This window comes from Patagioenas fasciata, chromosome 6, assembly GCF_037038585.1.
Source record: "Patagioenas fasciata isolate bPatFas1 chromosome 6, bPatFas1.hap1, whole genome shotgun sequence".
NCBI classification, from domain to species: Eukaryota; Metazoa; Chordata; class Aves; order Columbiformes; family Columbidae; genus Patagioenas; species Patagioenas fasciata.
Genome location: NC_092525.1, coordinates 7,995,431 through 8,020,866, shown reverse-complemented (window position 1 = coordinate 8,020,866; position 25,436 = coordinate 7,995,431). Strand labels below are relative to the sequence as shown.

At 50.3% G+C, this 25,436-nt stretch overlaps 1 protein-coding gene across 10 annotated transcripts in view; it reads left to right on the top strand.

Annotated features, from left to right (window-relative positions):
* The window catches only part of ELAVL4 (ELAV like RNA binding protein 4), an 85,023-nt gene extending 83,894 nt beyond the window's left edge, over positions 1 to 1,129 (top strand). For all 10 annotated transcript variants that reach the window (XM_071809886.1, XM_071809883.1, XM_071809882.1 and 7 more), the window contains one exon: positions 1 to 1,129. This exon is cut by the window's left edge. The gene's annotated coding sequence lies outside the window, so the exon portion shown is untranslated.
* Positions 1,130 to 25,436: the final 24,307 nt, after the last annotated feature.

Sequence of the window (25,436 nt, the reverse complement as noted above, 5' to 3'; positions counted from 1 at the left end):
CATTTTTTCCATGCTATACCCACTAACTGCATGTAGACTAAGTATCGTTTTTCACACTGAAGAGGCAAACTTTTGTAGTAGACAAATAACTAAAAGCAAAGGCTGCATCATACTTCTATCAGTTTTTTCCGTTAACAATGTTAGGTTTTAGTTCAAAGGAACACTCATTCAATGTTCAGGGAAACCTTTCTACATCATTGCTATGAATGAGCGCAGTTTGCTGGGAAAGTTTTGATGCATTGCTAAGCATTAGTGGGGAAGGCATGTCAGAATCTTTTCTCTACGATGTGTTTTACTATCTGAATAATAATAATTTAAAACTCTTTCTTAGGACCAGGCAGTTGTATACTTTAGTTATAATGAATGACTTCATGTTAACCTTGCTAGTTTAGATCATTTCTGAGGGAAAGTATTGTAAATGTTTTTTTCATAACCTTGTTGTGTTTGAATTATTTGTACTTTAATTGTCCAGACAATAAATGAAAGTGTGTAGAATGGCTATGGACTTGCCACCTTTTTCCCGGTGTGGAGCTGTTTCAGTACCGCCCGTCGCACTGAGGAGCCGGCAGGGGCCGGTCGGGCAGACCGAGCGCCTTCTGCTGCTCCTTCTCTTCCAACACCAATACCAAACTGTAACTGGGACGCCACTGGAGCGTGGAAGGTACTGCAGGATTTCTGCCATATACCGTATTTTTACACAACGCAATAGTAACTCAGTCAATATCAACACTTCCAAGTAGCGAGCAGATTTCAGAGTTAATCTGGTTTTTGAGCCGTCATTTAGTTTGACTTTTCTATGGATATGCTATGAATGTCATGCAATATCAACCGGTGTGCGTATCTGCTGTACAACAGTATATATGGTCACATTCCAAATTTGATTATTTTCACCATGTGTTACAACTAGAGTTGCTGCTACCTTCAGTTGCCTTGTTTGAATCCCATTAATACAGATATTCACTTCATGTTTATGTTCTGTAACATTCACTAATTGAGAAAATGTACCTTGTAAAACTGCAGCATTGAATTTCGTAACTGAGATTAGGAAACCTATATCCGAGGGCTGAGCGGACTGTGTGGTTCTTCAGCTCCTTCACCTATTAATAAACTCGTGTTTTTGTGAGATTAAGTTACCATGTTGCTTATAATAATTTCAGGCCACAGACTGAGTTTGTTCTCAAACTGACAGCTTGCTCAGTTCATCCCCAGATCAGCCATTCCACAGAAGCATGCAGGAGTTATTCATTTGCCCTGTTTAAAGACTTGGCATGCATCCATCTCAGATATATGTATACACACACGCTTCTGGTGCTATACATGTATACACGCACCTCACAAGATAGCGTCATGTGCACCAGCCCGCTTAAGGAAATGGTGAATAGTGTTTGTTGCAGCAGTGGCTGCACTGGAGCATTTGCTGGGTTTGTCCCGTGCACCTCACCATGGTGAGATGAAAACCGCTGTGCGGTCCAGATGTTCTTGAGACGCAGACATCGCTGCACACAGCGGCATTTGAGCTCCGGCCGGTTTAATCCAGGTTATTTCCACACCGAAAGTTCGGCTGCTGGTGTTGCACATCTGGGTCACAGGAGGTCCCTGCATCTGCAATCTCTGCAGGTCGCTCGGGTTGCTCGCAGCAGCTGCGGGGGAGCTCAGGCACACCTGGAACAGCAGGCTGAGGTTCTGGGGGTTGGGGTTCAGTCCGTTTGGAGCATCACAAACGCGCTGGGTAAACACGGCCGCAGCCGGGCTCTTCTTCACTGCACCGGTCCCGCGCGGGGCTTAGAAAGCCTGACTGAAACGCCATTTCTGCCCAGCTGGGATCAGAACCAAATTTCACTAACACTCATTCAGAGTAATCAAGTTTTATATTTCTTTCCTGAAAGGGTAATCACTCTTTCTGCAATTAGCAAGCCTGCAGCCTAAGTGGAAAATCACCTGGGGGAGGGCATTTCGAGTGCGTTCGCTTCGTGTTCCACGTGAGACAACCTTGGGCTCGGGGACGGGCTTTGGATGCAGGGAGAGGGGAGCGTGTGTTGAAAATGGTGGCCGGCGTTTTTCAGGTGCCTTAAACGCTCCCAGAATTGACTGTGGGCAGTCAGCTTCCCTACTGACACCGCACTCGCAGCGATGAGGCAGACAAATCACGGAATCACAAATACTGTGGTGCCATTAGTGGTTTGCAGTGGGGTGGCTGGGCCGGGGCCCTGGATCCTCCACACCCGCTGCCTGGGACCGCGACTTGGCCTCAGGTGACAAAGAGCCAACCGCACCAGGCTCCGCACCCCACGTCTCGGCTCCGTGACCGCGGGCAGACCAGGTGGAGCCGGGTCAGCCTGGGACGGGGGGATCCGCTCCCTGCCCTGGAGATCTCGCACGCAGAGCTCACTGCACAGGGGTAGCGCAGTGTACGTACAGAGCAGAACGAAAGGAGATCAACTCCAGCATCACTTCATGAAAGCTCCGACATCTCACACTAATCCGGTCTCTCTCTTCTAAAAATAACTGACTTAAACCCAGGGGCTGCGATGGAGCCAATCCAACCGAGTTTTGGCAGCCCAGAACGGGGCAAATCCCTTGGGGACAAACAGGAACCTCCACAGGGAGGAATGGAGGAGGGACAGTGGACACAGCCCAGCAGGGCTGGTCCCATGCGGCCCCAGCCAGCAAACGGCTCCCCAGTGTGCCGGGCGGGCACCGCGGCCGGGAGGGCGGTACAGGGGGGTCCCCGAGCTTGGGCTGAGTTTATTCCCAAAACCCGAGTCCCAAGAAGGCCCGGTGCTGCACGTCTGCCGGGGAGGAGCGCGAGAAGGGGCTGCACAAAGGAAAGTGCCCAAAAGGAGGGGTCAGACAAAGGCAAACCCATTCAACTCGCCCACAGCTGAACACAGGGAGTCAGGCTGGTTCTCTCAGACAATGAGATGGGCCATTTTCTGAACTACTCTCCAAGCAGAAACAACGGGGGAGACGGGGACAGGGATACACACAGGATCGAACAGCTGTCTCAGACTGCATTGGGAGTCTTGCCTACCACACCCCTGAGGTAGCACTTAGAGTATTTTAAACGTCAGCATATTTTAAAGGACTTAAAATATTTTGTTTTCAGTTTCATTCAGAATATAAATGTTACGGGGCTTAAAATTATTTCTTGTGCAGCAGCAAAAGATAAAAATCCTAAAAATCTCTACCCCATCCATTCCACAACAAACCTCCAGGTTTATGGCGGTGGAGTTCGTAGCTGCCAGTGATCATGACCCAGCTACTGCTACTTACTCACAGCAAACACGACCCAAGGCTGCTTCTTCGTTCTTCCCCAGACATAAAGCAAACCCACGCGATGAGCGGGACACAGGCGCTTTGTGCTGGAAGGGAGGGCAGAGCCTGCTGTTTGGCTCCAAAACCTGTGTCCTGTCCATGGACATTTTAGTGCTGAGGTTCCCAGTGCCACCGTGTGTGTGGCAGCCGCAGCGCGGCCCTGGGCCCGGCCCGTCCTCCCGTGCAGCTCCGCGGCGGCTCCTGCACAGCCCGGGCCACGCGGTCTGTGCTTTGTGAACGCCCAGGGCACGGGTTCTGTGCTTTGTGAACGCCCAGGGCACGGGTTCTGTGCTTTGTGAACGCCCAGGGCATGGGGACCCTCCATCCGGGACATTGTCCTCACCTGTCCGTGTGGCGCACAGCACCCCTGCAGCAATCCTTTACTTGAAGAAACCCGGTTTCCTGAATTATTGCTGACTAAGCAGCTCTGTCTCGCAGCTGCCCCGTAGCCGCCACTTGGGCAGGAGGAGCAGGAAAGTAACTCCCTGCCCTTTTTGGACCCATCCTGACCAGCTGCGTGACACCACGGCCACCGAGGCCCTGGCTTCCCCCGCTCCGGGGCACCGGCGTGGGTCCCATCCTCATTCCTGTGCCACACGGGGCTGCCGGTGACACGGGGCTGTGTCTGGAGTGCCCATCCCCGCCGGCGTCCTCCACCCAGCCGCATGTTTTCCCTCCCGCCGACACCCAGCACTGAAACCCTCCGCAAAGACTCCAGCAGGTTAGGAGGAAACAACAATAAAAATCTGCTACACTTTGCAAACTAACATTGTGTTCATGAGGTTCTAGGGGATGTGATGTAAGTGATAGTGTTGGGTTAACGGTTGGATTCGATGACCTCGAGGGTCTTTTCCAAGCGCAATGATTCTGTAAGCGATGGCACTGAAAGGGCCACCACTTTAACAATGAAATCCCTGGTAAGGAAGGAAACCCACGGAAGGAGAAGGGGCTTCGATCGCAGTCTTGTCCGTGCCACGTGTCACCGAGTGCGGCTGAACCCCCAGCACCCTCCTCCACAGCCACACCTGGGGAACCCAACACCCCAGCCCAAAATGCTTCATTATGTAAGTGACTTTGAACCACTCGAGATCACCCGTGGCCATCACCCGCTCTTCAGTCCCCGTGTCGGGCCTGGCCCAGCTGCCACGAGCCCCTGGCTTCACAGCAGCACTCTGGCTTCCCTTCCCTTCCCTTCCCTTCCCTTCCCTTCCCTTCCCTTCCCTTCCCTTCCCTTCCCTTCCCTTCCCTTCCCTTCCCTTCCCTTCCCTTCCCTTCCCTTCCCTTCCCTTCCCTTCCCGCTTGCTGGAATTGCACAGGTCACCACAAAACGATGTGCAAGAATCAGCTTTCTGCAAACAATACCATTCTGATTTTAAATCAGCACATGAGATACTTAATTAATTTTGTAGAATCTGGAATCTGTTGCAAATATCCAGCAGTACACCCACACATCACCATCTGCTGTGGAGAATTAAGTGTACAACTCACAAATGAAATCCTGCAAAGTTGGTGCAAAAAGGTCCTTGCTTGAATTCAAACAAGGCTGTGGGAACCTGCAAACACACGGCGAAGGATCATGAAAACAATAACAAATGTGTCCATCTGTGCGTCAGTCCTAGCGGGGCTGGGGGTTTGCGTTCGTTGCGTTTGTTGCTGGTGGTGGGGCTGGTTTGGGTTGTTCCGCCGTGGCTCTAGTAGGGCTGTTTGCAGTCGTCGTTGCGGCTCTCAACGCAATTTGTGTGAAGCGCATTTGAGGCTCTGCGGGCAGAGCAAAGCTGCTCCCCGCCGCGCGCCCGAGGGCTCCGTCACCTCGCCCTGCTCTTCTGTTTGGGGTGCAAACAGACAAAAGAACCACAAGAAATTCCTTTTTAAAATATTGAATTTAGCCACAGCTTTGGGAAAAAAAAAAAAAAAAAAGGCAAATCTGGCAATTGTTGTGGATGTTTTATTATTGGAATTATTAACAAGCACTGTTCTGCTGAAGGAGGACAAATAAATATCAACAAGCAGTGCTGCCATGGGAAACCTCTAACGAACACAGAGACCGATCCCTTTGACTGCCCTGAAGCCAAGAATTCATTTGCTAATTTTGCCTCCTGATTTCTTTTTCTATGACACCGATTTAAAGGGTGCTCTCAGTTGTACACCGGGTAGCTGCACACAGCCCCAGGCCCATCCTAAGCAGGGTGACACCTCCTGCGGTTCCTATTTCATGTACCACCACGGCGCGATGCACACGCTGTCCCGAAGCCGACGTACGATGCCGCCAGGCCCATCGGCACCCCAAGTGCGGCGGAGCGCGCCCAGGCCCGCGCGGGTGCAGGGACCGGACCCCGCTCTCCTCTACCTGGGCTGGGGTGCTGCTCTCAGCGCTGGGTTTGGAAAGTGGGGTCCTAAAGCTCCCTGAGGTGCGTGTGCTTTTTGCACACCCATTCGCCCCCTCGCGCACCTGGGAGTGCTCTCAGCACACCCCCAGCGTAATTTATGCTAAGGGCCTGTTACGTGTTTAACTCAGATGAAGTCTATCTGCAATCAAGAAACGCAGCATCAGAGGCACAGCGTGCATGTAAACCTGCAGGAAGGATTCCATCAGCTGAACGAATGCTGCTGAAAACTATTTTAAACCACAGCCTAATCAGCAAACCACGCGTGTATGTATTTATATCAGTATCTCAAAACCCTTTGACATTCGGCGCTGCTAACGCGCTGCCCAGGAGCCGACTTCACGCAGCTGCCTTGAGCATGCTCGCATGCAAAAAACATCAAGGGACGTGATTAATCCGCTCAAGCTGCTGAATCACAGGCTGGGAGCCCCGGCCATCGCCGGGAACCCGCCAGCCGGGGTCGAGACCCATTTCTGTCAGCTGGCTCCCGGACCCGCATGGCCCTTACCTTTGCCAGCGTTTTTACGAGAGGCAGGCTCTCTGGCCTGGAAAATGAGCCTTGTCAAAGGGGTGGAGGTGCCTGCATGAGGAGGGAGGCCAAAGGAAAGTGTCAAAAGGGACATGAAGCTTAGAAACGGCAGGAAAACTGCGCAGGAAAGCGCTGGACCCGCCTGGGAGGCACCTCCACGAGCAGCCGGAGCCGCGGCGGCCTGGCCGTGCTGGGCAGCGGCTGAGGGGACGTTCCCAGCCCGAGCGAAACGCGTCTGAACCTCAGCGGCAGCACCAATAAAGACCACGAGGAGCATGAGATGTGGCTGGGACGGAAAGCAAAAGCGGCCGGGTGACAGAGAGCTGCAGTCGGTCACTGCAGCACCCGTTCGGCCGCACCCAGGGAACGGGAGCGGCGCTGGGTCTCCAGGACATGAACTGCGTGGCCATCAGGTCTCTGAAGTCAGAGGTGCTGGGAAAAAAACGCTTTTCCTTAACACATACAGATCAATTTGTCCAGAAAATACATATATATATATATATATATATATATATATATATATATATGTTTTATTTGACACTGACTGTGGAGGCTCTTTGCATGGCTCGTCCTGCCTGTGTCCTGCAGGAGGAGTTCGGGCTGCGGGAGAAGGAGCTCTCTGCCTGTGTCTGGAGCAAAGGAAACGTCGGCGACAGCTCGGCCAGCGCTGCAGGACCCTGCGCGGCAGCCCCGCCGCGTGTGCCGGACACCGGGGCTTTTGTCACCGCGGTGCACCCTCCCGCCCAAAGATGTTATCGGTGCCTTGGGTCTTCAGGCGAGAGAAACAGCCACTGCTCCTCTGCAGGACACAGACCCAGCCGCTTTCTGCTAGGAAACCAAGAAACATTTGGTTCAAGAAACAACCAAACAATCAGGTGAAGCCCCGGTGAGAACCGGTCATCCAGAGCCTGCCGCTGCTGCCTTGTCCTCAGCCCCTGTCCCACCTGCCCGAGGACAGGACACAGGGAACCGGTTCGGGCAGGAGGGGTCCCTGGAGGAGCCTGTTCCTCAGCCGCTGGTGCCGTCCTGCCCTGCAGACCATGACAGAGACAGAACCACGATGAACCAAACCCTTCCTGCCCTGCAGACCATGACAGAGACAGAACCACGATGAACCAAACCCTTCCTGCCCTGCAGACCATGACAGAGACAGAACCACGATGAACCAAACCCTTCCTGCCCTGCAGACCATGACAGAGACAGAACCATGATGAACAGAACCCTTCCTGCCCTGCAGACCATGACAGAGACAGGACCACGATGAACCAAACCCTTCCTGCCCTGCAGACCATGACAGAGACAGAACCATGATGAACAGAACCCTTCCTGCCCTGCAGACCATGACAGAGACAGAACCACGATGAACCAAACCCTTCCTGCCCTGCAGACCATGACAGAGACAGAACCACGATGAACCAAACCCTTCCTGCCCTGCAGACCATGACAGAGACAGAACCACGATGAACCAAACCCTTCCTGCCCTGCAGACCATGACAGAGACAGAACCATGATGAACAGAACCCTTCCTGCCCTGCAGACCATGACAGAGACAGGACCACGATGAACCAAACCCTTCCTGCCCTGCAGACCATGACAGAGACAGGACCACGATGAATCGAACCCTTCCTGCCCTGCAGACCATGACAGAGACAGAACCACGATGAACCAAACCCTTCCTGCCCTGCAGACCATGACAGAGACAGGACCACGATGAACCAAACCTTCAGACCATGACAGAGACAGAACCATGATGAACCGAACCCTTCCTGCCAGCGGGTCAAAGCTCTTGCTTTGTTTTCGCAGGGCGTGAGCAAAGTGTCCTTGAATGAGGCTCTAGAATAAAAGGAAAGGAGGGCAAGCAGCCTTTGTGCCAAACCTCTTGCGTTTCCTCCACAGTGTGACTCTGCTGCACTTGTGAATGATCACGTTAACATATATTGGAGGAGTTCATGTGCCCGTAATGGAAGAGATTGTCAAACCACGGTATCTTATCTATTAGAATAGCCAGAGTAATAATATCATGTCAGTGAAATTAAAAAGAAGATGCTGCACAGGTGGTTTTCACTGCCTGAAACCAGTGTATCCACGGCTGTGCACATATATATTTCAATATGAACTCACTGTGTGTATTTTCAATATTAAAAGATAAAATATTGTTCCATGCCATGTTATAAACTGAGTTTGTGCAATGGAACAGATTTTTACAGCTAAGTTAAAACCCCTTGAGAATAAGAGGTGTATAATGGAAATGCTGACAGACTCTTAACTATAGCACTGGGATGTCTCTTGCTGTTATGACCAGATAAACCAACAAGGTAATTCAATGCAGAGTTCCAGCTCCGAGACACTAACACACTCCTGCTGGTCCCAGGTGCCGAGGGACAGTGAAATATAAAACTTAATGAACCCGTGGTGACCGAGCAGGGGGCTGGGCGGGCGCCCTGCGCGGGGAAGGGTGGTTTGTGTCCCAGAGGTGTCAGACGGGCAGTGACCGGCTGGGTAAGGGCAAGCGGCTTCTGAAATTCGCCTCGGCTGAAGTCAGATGGTTGAGTAACAGCACTGGTTGAGAGCCATGGGAATCAAACGAGTGGCCCGGAGGTGGCCGGGGCAGAGCAGTTCAGCACCCACCACGGCTGCGGGCAGGGCTGGGGCACAGACCCCAGTTCCTCCCCGGAGCTGCCCCAGATGTCCCCAGTGTAGCAGCTCGAGTCCCGGGGAGCCCAGCTCCGCCTGGGGAGCGATGGGCTGGGGACAGTCGGTCCTGGCTGCGTTTGGGCTGGGAGCGGGGAGCGGGCTGAGCCGGCGCGGTGGTTCCGCAGCCGTGTCCGGATGGACGCAGAGCCGCCAGCAGCAGCAGTGCCCTTCGTGCCCTACCTAACACCCAGAAAACTTTGCTACTGCCTTTTGTGACGTTTAGAATGACCAGGACTACTGGTAGGTGCTCACACTACCTACACAGAAAATCCTGAGCAAACTTCCTGAGGCTGGTGGGCTGGTAGCACTGCCTATTGTCAGGACCGTCTGACATCCCCAATTACAGGACTCTACTTTCAGCTGCTTATAACTGTCATATTTTGACCAGTAACTTGTCATTTTCCATCCTGGGCATCTGCCTCAGGCTGAATTTTTTTGGAAAGCTTCAGTCAAAACACTATAGCTGTTCCCAAGGGTAAGGCTGGGGAACAATGCACTGGTTTGTAATGGTAAAAGAGAAAAAGAACTGACATCTTCTTTAAGATGCACCACGGCTCCTCACGGTTCGGACAGGGGAGTAGAAATTTAGTCGACTTGTGACCTTTGTATTAAGGATGCGCCTTTTCATTACTGCCGTGAAAATCTATGCGAGTGTGGCCAAGTGAAGTGAAAGCGTTTGGAAGCAAAAAATCCAATCCAGCTTCCCCAGCAAAGACTTTTTCAGTGAGAATCCTAAAAACCCTGTCCTGCTGGGCCCACCTTGCCCTGGGCCCTGTCCAGAACGGAGCAGCCCCGTCCCACCCGAGCCCAGCGCGGAGCAGCTGGATCCCCACGCAGCGCTTGCCACCCCCGTGTGTGTCAGCACCCGGTTAAGGGATTGGGGTCGCGCTCCTCGTTGCTAAGCTGTGGGTGCAGAGATTGCCTGTTTTCTGGTGCTTAGACCACACGGGGAACAAATCCAACCATGCTGAACAGGCGGAAGGAGACTCGGGCCAGCACCCTGCAGGAGCTGCTGTAAGGAGAGGCAGGGACATCTAGATACTTCTGCTGGGCTGGGACTGAGCAGGAGATGCTGAACAGAAGCGGGACTGAGCCTCAGAAATGGACCCAAACAGGGAGGAGAGGGACAGGCCAGAAAAAGGGATGGGGTGAGAAAAGACAGAACTGAAACAAGGGTGAGAGTGGGGGAAACGGGCAGGGCGATTTGCACCCACCAGAGCTGCTGGCCTCCCAGGACTGGGAATGGCATCCAGGATCCCAAGTCTCACCTTCGGGAGGTTGCTGGAAAGAGCTGTGGCTCCGGAGGCTCTGCAGCTCCTGCCTTGGTGTGGATGTTCCCGTGTTCAGCAGCAGCTGCAGCTGGGAGTGCTCAGCACTGCAAACCAGAGGCCAAAACAAAGAGCACACATTTAGCAACCCCTTGCAAAACATCGGGGTTTAAACGCCCTCCCCAGGCTCACAGGGCCCAGATCTGCAGGGCAGCCATTCAGACAGCTGAACCGGACCGTGCCCGTGTCCCGCTGCCTTCAGCCCAGCCCGCTCGGCTTTCACAGCCAGGGAAGCAGGGACCTGCAGCAAACAGCATCCCTTACCAACCCCTGCCCCAAATTCACCTGAGCACCAGCCCCTCTGGTACCAATCAGGGACCTGCAGCAAACAGCATCCCTTACCAACCCGTGCCCCAAATTCACCTGAGCACCAGCCCCTCTGGTACCAATCAGGGACCCGCAGCAAACAGCATCCCTTACCAACCCCTGCCCCAAATTCACCTGAGCACCAGCCCCTCTGGTACCAATCAGGGACCTGCAGCAAACAGCATCCCTTACCAACCCCTGCCCCAAATTCACCTGAGCACCAGCCCCTCCAGTACCGAGGGTGGCAGAAGGACCGTGTCACACTAAAGCATGACAGACTCGCACAAGCGGTGCAGGCAGCTTCTGGCCAGGGCTTCCCTCAGTTTGGAGCACAGGGATTTACGGTCCTTCATGATGTCCTTTGAATACAGAAACCCGGGAGAGAGAAAATGGAGGGTGTCCTCCCCCTCGAAGCCTTCTCCAGCGCGCCTCCCGCGATGCTTTCCGCCGCAATACAGTTCATCTGCTGTAGGAAATTACTCAGACCATTAATTTTGGAAGCCAACGCTGAGAGATCACGAATGTTAAGAATTCTAATTATGTTGGGTCTGGGAAATTTAATGAATAAAAGAGACTTTTCATAAGCATCTCAAGCCATAATATTTTAATGCTATTGGCATTAATTAGAATATTTGGAACTTTTAAAGGCACACTGTCCTTCTCCCTTTAAGATGTTTTTACCTCTACCACTAGAACAGAAGCACCATTTTGCTAAAGCCACAAAAAATGATGTTCTTTGTGGCCGATCATCTCATTTATAATCGTGTCATGGCAGGAACAACCTTTTGCTGAAATTTTGTTTATGCTTCGAAAATTTCCCCCTAATAAGTTCTTCCCCGCCTCCCAGCACTAGCAGGCCCGGGTTTGTGTTCTGTGCGGCGCTGGGAAGGTGAAAGTGCAGATGATTCGGTGCCGTACGAGGGACTGAGCTCTCAGCGTCTGATTAATGATGCTATCCATTCCAGATGGTAGTGGCTCCCTCCTTTAGACCTTAGGCAAGAAAACAGACTCACCTTTCAATTCGTACTTGATCACCTGCTGGTGACATTGGTGGCTCTTGGTGGAACACAGGGGCTGCAGCTCTGGTGGCACCATCAGGGCTGCCCCGTCCCCACAGCAGCCACACAGGGGACACCTGCTCTTCGCAGGCTGCTCCGTGGGCAGCGTGGGGTCACAGAGCCGGGGCCACGCAGGGTCACAGAGCCGGGGTAACGTGGGGTCACAGAGCCGGGGCCATGCGGGGTCACAGAGCCGGGGTAACATGGGGTCACAGAGCCGGGGCCATGTGGGGTCACAGAGCCGGGGTAACATGGGGTCACAGAGCTGGGGCCATGCGGGGTCACAGAGCCGGGGTAACATGGGGTCACAGAGCTGGGGCTACATGGGGTCACAGAGCCGGGGCCACATCCTGTGCCCCAACAAAAGCGCTGTTTTTCCCAGGGGACACCGTCGCACCGTTGTGGGCAGATGGTGACCGTCCAGGTCTCTGCTGTGACCAGGGGTGGACGCGGAATGCAAAGGCTGGAGACGGCTTTGCCACGGCACCCAGGGCATGTGGACTCACTCCCTGACCTGAGAGTTCAAATGGGGTCTGAAAGGTAAAAGGCTCTTTTTGTCTCTGATCTTCAGCTCGCATGTTTTTATGTGCATTTTTTTTTAAAGTATCTAAATACACAGTCACTTGCTGGTTATTAATAGTGGGACCTCACCTTGCTTGGCGCTGTTCTCGCTTCTTAGCGTGTCTAATTAAAGGAGGGACACAGGCACCGCCATGTGCTGCTCAGCCACTGGCTTGGTTGAGAAAATGAAACCCGTGGGTTTTCCAGCTGCTGAAAGTGCCAGAAACCACCTCAGCTGGAACCAAGGCTGTGCCAGCGCCCGGCCAGGAGCAGCGGAGAAGCTGCCGTGCCTTCAGAGGCACTTAACCAGCTCCTTTATCTTGAAAACGCCAAAATTAGAGCTGCCTGAAAAGCGAAAACAGCATTTTGCAGTGGGTCAGGGGGAGCAGAGTTTCCACAAGAACAGCAAATAACAAAAAGAGGAGTTTGCTTTTAATTTCCGCCAAACTGGGCGCAGTCTCTGCTGCATCGGAGGTGCCAGGCGCGGGACAAGCTGCTCCCGCTGGGCGCTGCGCACCGCTCGCTGCTTCCTCCACGGCAAATGTGCCGACTCAGCGCTGCCGAGCCGGGCTGTGCTTGCTCCTGTGCCGGCACAGCCAGGTGCTGCGCGGGTGAGCCGCACACAGCCGCGCAGGAGGCCCAGAGGCTTTATCTGGCTTCTCCACGCGGCTGGAGAGCACCCACGGGCGCCCGCTGACTCTGTGTGCTCGGTGCCGCCGAGAAGAAATCCATGTGGGGACCGCAGACGGCTGCGGTGTACAGGGTGATCCAGGCTGCTTTCCGATGGAAACCGAACTGATTTACTCTTAGTGGCTTAACTTTACTGACTGTGATGTTTTTGTTTCATTATTCAAACGCAAACACTGAAGAAGCATTTTGAGAACACACCTGGTTCTTTCAGGTGGAAGGAGGTGAGAACCATTTGTATATCATTTCAGACACCTATTCTAGTGATTTGGTTTCAGGAAGCTTTTCTTCTCTCTAATACTGAGCTGTCTTTAGCAGATCTCTTGGTTTTTTATTATGCCTTGGGATCAGTATAATTTCCTTGTTTATTCTGCACTCCGGTGCTATCAGCCATCCCCAAGTGTTTGTCTCAGCACCTTCGAGACTGCACCCCTGCCCCGGAAAACAGCAAGGGACAACCTTTCTGCTCTTGGCAGGTTTTTCTCCCAAAAAGCAGGAAAATAATGTTTGTTTGGTTCACAAATGTCTGTTAGTGATGTCCTGGAGTTAATCCAGCTCAAAACGAGCCACTGGCATCAGGAAAGATCTCACCCCGGAGCGAGGAGCAGGATTTCTGCAGCCGTTGGAACAAGCCTTTGGTATTTATGTACTTTCCCCTTCCAGCAGCTTGGCCTGCATGGCTGCCCTGGCCAGGAGGCCGGTCCCTGTGGGTTTGGTTGCCCCTTTTGGAGACGCCATCTCAGGCTCAGCTCCTTGCATCCAACACTGGTTTTCTGGAGACGCCGCGTCCCTGTCCCTCCACCAGCTACGCCAGCTGTGGGCTCTGGTGACCGCTGCTGCTCCAGCCGCTCGTGCTGTCCCCGTGAGTGCCGTGTCACCCCTGGGGTGCCCGTCTCTTTCCAGGGGCAGCTCCCTGTGCTCTGCAGTGCCCCAGGGTGCACAGCTGTGTCTCTGGAGCCGTTTTCCTCGGACGCAGAAAGCCAGTCTGGCTGCAGGGATCACAACCCTCCTTCCAACCCGCTGTACGGATGATGGATGTCATGTGTGCGTCCCTCCTTACACCGATGAGCTTAGCACAGCCAACCTGTGGGCACTGCCGGCCGTGCTGTCACAAAGGGGCGAGGGACACTGCCAGCACAGAGTGCCCTTGGTGTGACGGTGGATCAGCCGCCCCCCTGCTCTGGACAGCCCTGTGCAGGATCAGTGCCGCACGGCTGGCCCTTGCAAGGCTCCCTCTCGCCACTTTGGTCGATTGTGTGACATTAACGCTCCTGCCTAAGCCAGCAGGACAGGCATACGCAAAATGTACCTATTTACCTTGCAGGTTTTCAAACCTACCGAACTCAAACAGGTTATGTAAAGCAGCAAAATCTCCACAATTTCAATTGGCCTGACTTCTGAGAGCTGCAGGTTCCAGGACCTGAAAGAAAGCCCTCGGCTAGACTGAGCGTCCAAGGGAGGCACACAAAGATCAAGCACTAACTGAAATTCAAACGTACCTTTATGCCTAGTTTTTATCTAATTTCAGTTTCACGCAAAATAAAGTTGCTCTAGAATTAAATTTCCCCGTACGTCTGCCGCACTGTCAATGGCCATTCAGTGCGGCAGCAAAGCAAAGCGCCAGCTCCTGACAGCTCTCTGTGTCACTCACAACGTGCCTTCTGATTCTAGAGGGCTACTGCTGCCAGGTGCTGCAACGGGCTTGCTTTGCTTCCCAAAGCAGTTCCATGACTTAAGGGTTCGGTCATCTTTTCTGCTGATAGGAATTGTACAGAGGAACGGGCACAAGTGGAAAGCGCTGCACGTTAACCTCCAGCCAGCTCAGGACACCAGTGATATGATCTACGCAGCTCTGCAAAATGAATTTTTATGATTTTCCCAGCTTAACATGGTAGCGTTAATATTTCACTACTAGATTTCACTGTGATTTTGGTCCTGTTACTGTCTCAACCAATTTATTGCTTGAGAAGGTTATTTTTAATCTCCAGCAGTAGCAGAGAATATACCCTCAGAAAACCTTTCCCAGTGTGGAATTTCTTTGCTGTTTCGTTATAACTGAGGTGATGCTGTATCCAACAGCTCTTTATGAGAACAAAATATATACGCCCATTCTAAGAGGGGAAGGAAGCTTGGTTTCAAAAGCCTGTGTTCTCCACTTGTGTTAATTTCAATTATAGAATTTCAGACATTAAGAATGGGGAGGATGAGTTAAGAAGCTGTGATCTGGTGCCGAAAGGTTGGGTGCAGCACTGAGCGCTCAGTGCCGCTGCCCTCTGGGGCACCTCAGCACTGGTGCTCCTGCAATTTGCCTTGGAAAAATGAAGGTGCTTATTTGGGCTCTGGTTCCAACAGCGCCGAGGGTACAGAGGCACAGGCGGCTTTAGGCCAGGTTTGTTCCTCTCTGGCATGTGATTTAGGGCCCTGTGTCTCAGGGCCAGTCCTGGCAGAGAACGGGGAAGGGCCGCAGACTGCACGGTCTGGTGTTAACCCATCTCCACCAGCCTCACTGGGCACCAGAGCAGGGTTTAGCACACGGGATGTTCACTGACCACAACAGCAAAAAAGAAAAAACCTCTCTAAAAGAAGCCTCTCAAAATCTGTTTCACAGCTACAAAACATTTTTCAATGTCAACCGTAAGTAATTACTGTTAATTATTTATCATCTTACCAATGTGGAAAAACACGCTCACCCCGCAGTTCCCGTTCCCTCCAGCCAGGCACAGGCAGTGACGTTGCATCTCCTCTTCATTCGAGCCTGAAGGATGCAGGACAGGACGTGCCACTTTGGTCCCTTGTTCTGTGCTGGAGTTTGCTCTCAGGACGTTGCTTTGTGGACAGCCTCCCTGCCCTCCCTAGGAGCAGGGGTATTTTCCTGGCTGCTGTGGGATATACAAAACGGGAGAAGGGTGCAGGTGGCTCTCCAGTGAACGCAGACGTGAACACGACTGCCCCTTCACGGTCGAGGCAGCCCAGGCTGCTCCCAAAGTCACACAGGGCACAGGGCTGCCGGTGCCGTGACAAGCAGCTGCTTTTGCCCGTTTGTCCCCTTGGATATAAAGCCAAAATGTTCCCGTGTGTTGGTATTGTCTCCAGAGAGACTTCTCCTTCCTGAGCTGCCCATACTCTTCCCCGACTTCTCCCTGGAGCAGCACCATTGTGCACCATCCTTCATGTGCACCAACATACCGCACCTAACCCCGCGCAGGGGATCCCCTGGGCTGCCTTGTACCTCTCCAGAATGTATCCCCAGCAGCTCAATCAAAGGAAAAACCTGTTATCAATATACGAACCGTAGCTGTGCGGCCTGGCATGGCATTAACATTCCCAGACACCTTTTTGTGATGCCAGCTCAACATAACTTGTTGCAATATCTCATTGGTCTCTCTGTACGCTACCTGGTCCTACTCCTCCTCCAGGCGCTGCGCGAGCCCAGCGGATGGTCCTGTTTCTCCACCTTTATCAGCCTATCTGGAGAATATCTGCTGTTCCTTGTCATGTCACCACAGCTGTGGCCACAACAGCACCGACCCCAAGGACAGCCCAAAAGGATCGCTGGGGTACGGTACCAAACGGCCTGACGTTCCAGGGCAGCGTATTTAGTGATGGTCACGCCGTCAGCAGCGCTTACGGTACCTGCGTCTTGAGGGGTTTGACTCTCAAAGTGCTTCTTCTAAAACCCTTTCTGTGGTAATCACAGCTCTTCTAATTTGGGGACTTAAAAGCAACTCAAAGGACACACATTTTTCACTCTGATATTTCATGTTCCTCAAGCATCTCCCAGCCTGCTGGTGAGTGGTCCCGAACAGAACAGACACAATAAGCGCAGCAGTGTTCGTACCAGTGTGTTTTGGGAAGAAACCGGGAGGTGGGCTCGTCCTTATCCCTTTAACAGACTCCAGAAATGACGTTAATCCAAATCAAACGGTCTGGCTTTCACACTCACAGCATCAAAAATCCCATAAAGGCTCTCGGGGTTCTAAATATTGGGTAAAGTCTTCCCAGGAAGGACGAGCAGCAGAGCAGATTCTCCAGTGAAAACGCTTTCTCCTGTAATCTTTCCTGATCTGAGCATTGTAACGAGTGCATGGAAATTACAAGCTGCTACAAAAATTACAGAGACTAAAACTACCATTTTATCCTGCATTAGAACAATTTTAACATCGTTAGAGGAACACATCTCTGCAATTTTAAAATTATTTGAGTCATGACAGAAGACTCACAACTGCAATATTTATCTTTCAGATTCGTCTCAGGATGTTCCTGAGGACTTGTGAGATGTCACATTACATAGCATTTTGTGGGGACCAGAGAAAGTCACTTTGACAAGTAACGCATGTAAATTGGAGCCATTGATTATGGAGGATTTAATTTTATCTGTTCTGTATTCATGCTACAATAAATAAAAAAGACTCCAGTGGTCACCGTAGGACGGCAACGGCTTCTACAGAAATGCAATTTTTAGTTGCATATTTTTAACAGCAAGCTTTGGCATACATTTGATTAAATTCTGCTTTCCAGCACACTTAATGAGAATTCTAATTCTCTGGAGATTTCTATAGGCATGCCAGGTAAAGAGGAGCCTTTCGAGTTCTAGCTGTGGTTGTTAGTACAAGGAGCTGGCTCCTTTGAAGAGAAATAAAATTCATAAGCATGCATGCATATATTTTAATATTGCCAAGATGCATATTGGCAGAGCAGCAAATAGTCAGAAGATTTATTACCCGTTCTAGGTCCCAAAATAGAGAAATGCGAGTGATACTGTGGGGTATAATATCTTTCAGGAACATGTTTGAACTGAGTGGCTGAGCAAACCTTATTTATGTCGGGTTCTCAGAGAACGGGAGGTTGATTCAGTCTCTGACCTGCAAGAAGTTACCGCGTTGTTTTCCGTGCCTGCCTGGTGAAGGCAATGGGCGTCCTCCGAGGGACCCAGAGGTGTCTCCGGACCGGGGGCCACACGCTGCTTAAATAAACCAGGTAAAAAAGCAAAATACTTTGCCTTACCTGCTACTTTTTGGTACCTTTTTGCTTCCGCTCTCAGATTACGATCATCTTCACAAGGACGGCCTCACCACCACAATCGTCTCCTTACAGCAGCTTGGAAAATAACTTCCATCCTTGCTGGTAGGAGTTCTGGGGCTGTCCAGCGAGGGCGACCCCTTCCTGCACAAACCTGCAGCCACAACCCTACCTCGGGTCAAAGGGACCTCATCAAATTCGACACGAGATGGTTTCGTTTCAGCACTGGGAGAAGGGCCAGACCTGCCACCACCCGACCCGCCGGGGGAGCTCCGTGGAGCTGGTGAGACCTGCTCCAGCGGCACCCAAGGTGGGCGTTTGGTGAAGAAGGGCAGCTCCACATGCGCCCGAGCGCGCAGAGCACCCTGTGGGCAGACCCGAGCCACCCGTGCTCACGCTGAACACAACGGCCGTGTGTCCTGTTCCGTCTGCCTTGCCCGGGCCTGGATACGGGAACGATGGACATCCTGGACACGTCCGCCTCAGCACCAAAACTCTGTCCCTGTGAACGGACCGGGTTTGCTTCCTTGCAGCCCCAGGGGTACCTGCCAGGTTACGCCAGTTGCCCTTCTCCACGCTGGATCTGGTTTCTGGGAGCTACACAGTTCATTGGTTACTGGGGGTTTAAGGCGATTTTTGGTGTGAAAGTATTAACAAGAATATCTAGTTATAGAAGGCTTTTAATCCGCGAATTAAAGAGTTTCTGTTCAGGACAGCAGCAGGGGACACTGGGACGACTGGGGGAGAGACAGAGGTCTGAACCTGTCACCCAAAACCGGGCCGTCAGGCCACACTGTTATTCCTCATGTGAGCACACTTTGCTTGCTGCTGTTACCGCTATCCTGGAATTAAACTAGAATCAGTCTGCCCTTAAAGAATGTAAATGAGCACAATAAACCTCCATTTTTATCATTCCGTTTGTCACTATCTGATCCTGCAGGGTTTTTTAAATAATGACCAATGCTCAGTTTCTAATTCTTACTTCTTACACTGGAATTAAAAACAAAACAAAACACATTTTAAAAAAAAGGCAGATGAAAAGAACAGATTAAATATAGCTTGTGCTTATGCTGATTTTCAGAAATAGGTTAATAAACACTGCTTAGATGAAAGGAGCCTCAAGCGTTAAAGAAAGAAATCAGAAGGTCTCACTTAAGTGATTTTTTGGCAGGAATCAAATTAACGAATATAATATGGATTGCTGACAAGGTGCTTGATCATTCTCTGCAGTAAGGATTTTCTAATGTATATATTATATTTTTATATATATATATATGCATGAGCTTGTGTGTGAGTTGCTTCCATTAACACTTCATTTGATAATGATAAATGGCATTTTTATTTAAAAGGAAAATATTAGGAAGTCCTGATTTGCAAGAGCGAGTTTCAATATATGACATTATCATGTCCTACCGCATTTTCCTCTCCTTTAAAAAATATCAGCCTTCAGTGAAGGGTTCTGCTAGTAGAAAAGAATGCAAACATTTTTTCAGTCCACGGACAATTTTCCTGTAACTTAATCTGAAAATAACACAAAGTATTTTTTTGCGAGAGGCTGGAGGATAAAATAAGAAGGGAGACATAAAAGAGACTTCATGAGATCACGGAACTCTTTCTTAAGCCGTGCAGCATCTTAATTCCTGGTAAACTCGAGCGACCTCCGTGGGGCCGGCTCTGCCAGCCTGGATCCGCGTACGTCTGCCGCCGCCCATCTCTGCGGGCGCTGCCGGCGGCCGCGGCCCCGCTCGGAGCGGAGGGGAGCGCGGCGCGCACGGGGCTGCGCGGCCGCGTTTGACGCTGATCGGGGCTGACACCGACAGCCACTCACACCCCTGCTCCGGCTCCTTTTGTTTGGCCTCAGCTACGCGTGTCGTCTGGCCCAAGTTAAAAATAAGACACTCGGCGCTGCGGCGCGGTCACTTTTCCTGCGGCCCCGCAGCGCGGGGGGAGCAGCGCGCAGCAGCGGCTCCGCGTCCTGCGCCCCCCCGCCAAGGTCGGGCAGCAGTGCCGCGGCAGAGCGCGGCCCCCAGCCCGCGGCCGAGGGCACGGCTGGTTTCCTCTCAGAAGCCGTCATCTGCACGCCCGGAGGCTCTGAGGCGCTCGGCCGTTCCCCACGGGTTCAGATGCGGCTGGTGCCGCCCCGATGCAGCCGGCTCCCGGGCCTCGGGGCTCTTCGAACGTTTTCCATCAGAACTTAAATGGGAAGTGTCTGATTCCCTTCAAAATGTCAGCATGTTTTCAGTTCATTCTGCTGGACAAATTAAATATGGAAAATATATTAGCAGAAACCCTAATGGCGTGGAGAGGGGACAATATTCATTTTTTCAATGAGAAGCCAAGATTTTCAGCTGAACATTTTGGATTGAAATAATGACCTGACTAGGCAAAAGAAAAACTGGAGAAATTCACCTCTTATTTATGAGCAGTTCTACTTCAGATAGAATTGTTGGCTGCTTCCCCGCATGTCTCCGTGCCATGGTGGTGGGTATAGGCAAAGCATTGATCCCCACTGCCGGTTCCTAAGGCTGGAGCACCTCCTTGGCACCCCTGTCTGCCAAAGCTGCACAAGGGGCACAACCCTGCTCTGGATCAGTGGTACTGGGGGCTCGTCTGAGGGGATTTCAGAGTTAAAAGCTGAAAAACCTAAAAAGATCCTCTTCACACCTATGGTGTTTCTGGATCACTATTTGCAGCCTGTGGTAGGCTAAGGCACAATCCCTGTTCCCCCATCAAACTATTCACCTCTCTCTGCTCCTGCCCTACGCTGACTTTCTTTCTTTCCAACACAGGCAGCTCCAACTGGTCACCACATTCCTGAACAAATCTTACTAAAGCCTCCTAAAGAGCATTAGTTTTTTTCCTATCTCAACTGGAAATGCTTTTTTTGATGCAGTGCCCAATATATGCTCAGTTCTCCTGTATCAGTCCAATCGACAAGCCCTACCTCGCATTAGAAACTGTCGCTAGTTCCCAGCTACCCGACCTTGCTACTCGAACTGTTCGGTGTAATCCCACTTGCATCTCCCCAGCCCTGATGATGCTCTGGTTTTCCGTGAGCCTCCTCGCTATTGACCGTCCCTCCGCCTCCGCCCAGCAGCGCAGTTCGTAGCAGGTTCTCACTCCTTCTGTGCCTACTTGATTAATGAAAATATTAAGTGATATTGGTCCCCAGACTGTGCCTTCAGAAACTCCACTCCTAGCTCTCTCTAACCTGGTATTTCCTCTTTCAGCATCATCTGTTATTATCTCCTTTAGCCAGTTTCTACCTAATTTACAGTTCTGGGTCTAATCTTTATCTTTTCCAGTCGAACAATTCTCCATGCAGCTGTGTGTCAGATGCTTCTCTCACAGTGTATATGCATCACATCCGTTGCCATTTTCTTTGTCTAAAAAGATCAGGATAATCTAAAGAAAGATTATCGAGTTAATCTGGTAAATCTGCTTTCGGTAAACCTATTCTGTGTGTTATCCCACTGCTCCCATTTGCCATGCTCGCTATTATTCTTCTTTCCAACAGCACTCTAATACCTTGCATGCTACTGATGTCACACTAATATGCCTACATTTAACTAGATCACAGGTTTTTCCTATCTTAAATATAGGAATCATGCCTGAAATTTCTCATACAACTCCTACTTTAGCATCATCCTAAATATCCTCCAAGTAGAAGTGCAGTTTCAAATGCCCGTTCCTGCAGACTACCGTGACGCAGATCCGCTGCAGCCGAGTTCCTTTAATTTCACTTCTACCTCAAAAGGCATCATTCCCACCCTTCCAAATTCACCCCACGCAGCCAGTTCTCCCCCACCTCAGGTGACACCCATTGTCCAAATTGAACGCTGAGGCACAAAATCATCTCACCTTTGGAAAGCACCTATGCACCCGTAAGCCCATCCTCCCTCAAGGCAAGCTGTTATTTCCCTGGTTCTCATCTCATTTTGGTGGCTAAAAAACCCCACTGTTTGTTTTCACTTCTTTTGCAAGTTCTAAGTTGGCTTCAGTTCTCATTTCACCTCTGTGGTTTTACATCTTGGCCTTCCTGTCGATCACCCGTTTCCATTCCTGGAAGACTTTACCATTTTGAAATGTCAGAATTTCGTCTCGGTGAAAATACCTGCAATGGAACGATAGCAGAAGAACATTTATTCTAAAGCATTGCCAAAATTTGTTATTGTCCTTTATGTAGTATAACACATTTTTTTTTGTATTTATTGACTTCAATAGTGTCTTATATGTGAAAAGCATTGCTTCACAGACGGTGCAGCAGATTTACTGAGGCCCAGCGTGCGCGTCTGATCAGAAAGCAAACTTCTCACCCTTGGACAGCTGATATGGCGGGTTCTGTATGGCCCTCCCGCTATGCATGTTGATTGGGCCAAAACGTCACCGTGCGAAGAGCAGCTGCAGCGGGAAATGTCCCTCCGCCAAAACAAAGCTCCTGCATCCGGATTTAATCGTCCTCTGACTCCATATCAAGTTTGCAGGTCAAAAGAGGGTTTCTCTGATGGTCACCTTGGAAAGGTCACTTCCAGGACCCACCGCAAAGCCCGAAGTGCGAGTTCATTTGATGATCAGGCCTTTTTATTGAGCCTGCAGAAGGGATATGGCCGTCCATGCCCTTCTCCATACTAATTTTGGCTTTGAAGGGCTCTGAGTTCAGAAGTGTATTGTGGGGTTTAATGGGGTTTTTCCTGCCAGAAGGAAAACCAGCTCTCTAGAATATACACTTGTCAAACACGTTAACCCACGAGGCTCCACATCCGCATAGCCCTTTGTTGGGCATGATCATCCCTAGAAAGGTGCAAAGTTCTGGAGCTTTAGGGGTTTTGGGGTGGAAATGCCTATGCAATGCACGAAGAGCCACCCTGTTGTTCCTGCCATACAGTTAACCTCCAAAAAGTAACCCCATGAATTCCCAGCTTATTTATATCAAAACAACAGTTAGATCAAAACATTTTAAGTGGTCTCAGCCACAGCAGAGATCACATTTCATAGAAAAAGAGATATATTTCCAACATATCTCTTTGTAATATCACGCCAGTCTATTCCTACTATCGAGTATCTGGGATGATGTATAATTTGCCACCTCTGGCCAATGTATGAAAAACACCCTATTGCAGCTGTACTGAAGGTAAAGCAGCTGTCAGAACCCTATGCTTAAATGCATATCTACAGTTGAACTCTACCATCTATTAACCCCACAGGTAAATACGCAGCAAAGCGGGGTCTAAACCTCCAAACACTCTGTGGAAGGTCAGATCACGCCTGCACAGCAAAACTGGCGTGGCTGTTGTGGTCAGGGTGTCACAGACTGTGTTGGACGGCTACCACGATTACCTCCTCTGCTGGATTCTGTATGAGTACTGATGGCAGAATGAAGTTACATTTGGGTACAACTCACTTATTTTGGTGTAGAATTTTCATGTTTGTGTTCATCTAGTACACTGCAATACCTGTGCAACTGCATTTCTTCCACACAGATGGGCCTGACTGTAACTGCTAGCACCTTACAGAAGACAAGCATCTCACCCAAGTTTCATACATAGGAAATGAAACCTACAGGATCCATGATTTATATGATGACAGGATCAAGGTATAGCTGCCACATCCAAACTGAAGTCACCATTTCAGCCACACACACGTGCTCAGCTCACTCCAACATGATGTATTTCTGTAACTCGTTTTAAACTAACTGAAGTCCTACTCTGCTTGGTAGTTCAGGTTATAGTTTCTCTGTTCAATACAAATTAATTAGCTTACTAAACATAGCTCCAGTCTTAATTTTAAGTATCTTTCTATCAGTACGCAGCTATATCCCAGGTTTGGTACCATTAAAAAGGCTATTCTTGTCTTAACATCTAGAAAATACTATTAATGCCCTGTATTCCTGGTCCTGTGGTATTCGTTTGCTGTCTCAGTTAACATGCATATATTACTAAGGTAAGTGACTTATTTCTATCCCTTTATTTAATTGCCTGAGAATTATCTTATTTCCATCAACAAGATGGCAAAAAATAATACAGTATCATCTCATGCTTTGGTGTTTCAGGTAAACCTTCTGTTTTTCTCGTTGGCACAGAAAGCAGAATCAAATAACCACAAGGCCACATATAATAAATGGATAATATTCTTAAACTACAAAATAATGCTTCAATAATGTGACTCCTAGCAGTAACTTTTTTCTACCGTGAATTTTGCTTTGATTCTTGTCTTCTGTTTCATTTAGAATTCCCAGCCCTTCATTATTAAATTATAGCCTACAGACTATTAAAATTTACCAATTAGAACTGACAGATACTGTTTCAAAGTGAAGAGCTAAGTGTTGATTTATTAAAGAAGTATTCACGTCCCCACCGCTCACACACAGCATCTGCCCACCTGCTCAGAGCGGCGCTGGGCTCTCCAGAATGCGCCCCGTGACCGCGGACAATGGGAGGTGTCGGTGTCATGCGCTTGTCAAAGAGACCAATGCAGCTCCAGGATGTCCCCAGGAAGGTATTTCCAGATGTAAAGAACTTGCAGCATGCACCAGGAACTCGTATCGCCTCCTCTGAAGCGGTCTGGATGATTCTGCTCCTCAGATTCGAGAACAAAGAGCTCACACAGGTGCAGAGAAGGATGAGTGAGGCTGGAGGGAAGAGGGGTGGAAGCCAGATGAAGAGGGAAAGTAACTGCGACCATGGACAGTTCAACACAGGAACACCTTAGAGAGAAAACGCATCCGTGCTGCACGTGATTGCTGGCACTGAAGCAAAAGGTATAAATTTGGGCTAGAAATTAGGAGGTTTCTAATCATAAGAGCAAAGGTGCTCTGGAATGGGCTGTCAGGAAGAGTAGTGTGCAAAAAAAATCCGACTGCTTCTGAGGCAGAGTTTCATATAAATGTACAGGATTATATGATTTGAGCACCAGCAACAACAGGGGACTGGACTTCCTGCTTGTTTCCATTGTGAATTAACAATGCAACAATCAGGCTTTTACTTGAACTGTATTATCAATAACAAAGTGCAATTTTACGTGGTTTGTGTGTTGGTGGAGCTGACGGCCCCTTCCAAACTCCCCAAAGTAGATGCCAGGAGTACAAAAGCAGCGAACAAGCTGGTGGGCTTTAAAATGTGGAAGAGGAGCGATGTGGGAAGAGGATGAACCACAGCTCGGCCCAGGCCCGGGGTTGTCCGGGCAGGCAAAGGATGGCAGGAGGTTCGACATCCAGGCGATGAGTGCACGTGCGTGTGTGCTGTGCGTGCGGGGTGGCAGCGCTGCCGCCTCCACACCGGTGTGGCTTCGTACCGTAGGAGCGTGGTAACTGGAAAGGAATCGGCACCTGCGTTAGGTTCTAAATTTACAGCTGAATATTCTGAAATCCTGAGACTGACCCAGAAAGACCCTTCCAGTTCTGGCCTCATTTCTATAAGATTATTTTAAAATGTTCTCGAACCTAGTAGCAAGTAATTAAAGATATTTCAATACAATTTAACACTTGGTTGCATTCATCAACATTCCCAAGTGTAGTATAATTATTATATTAAATAATAATTTGTTAATACTTTTTAAA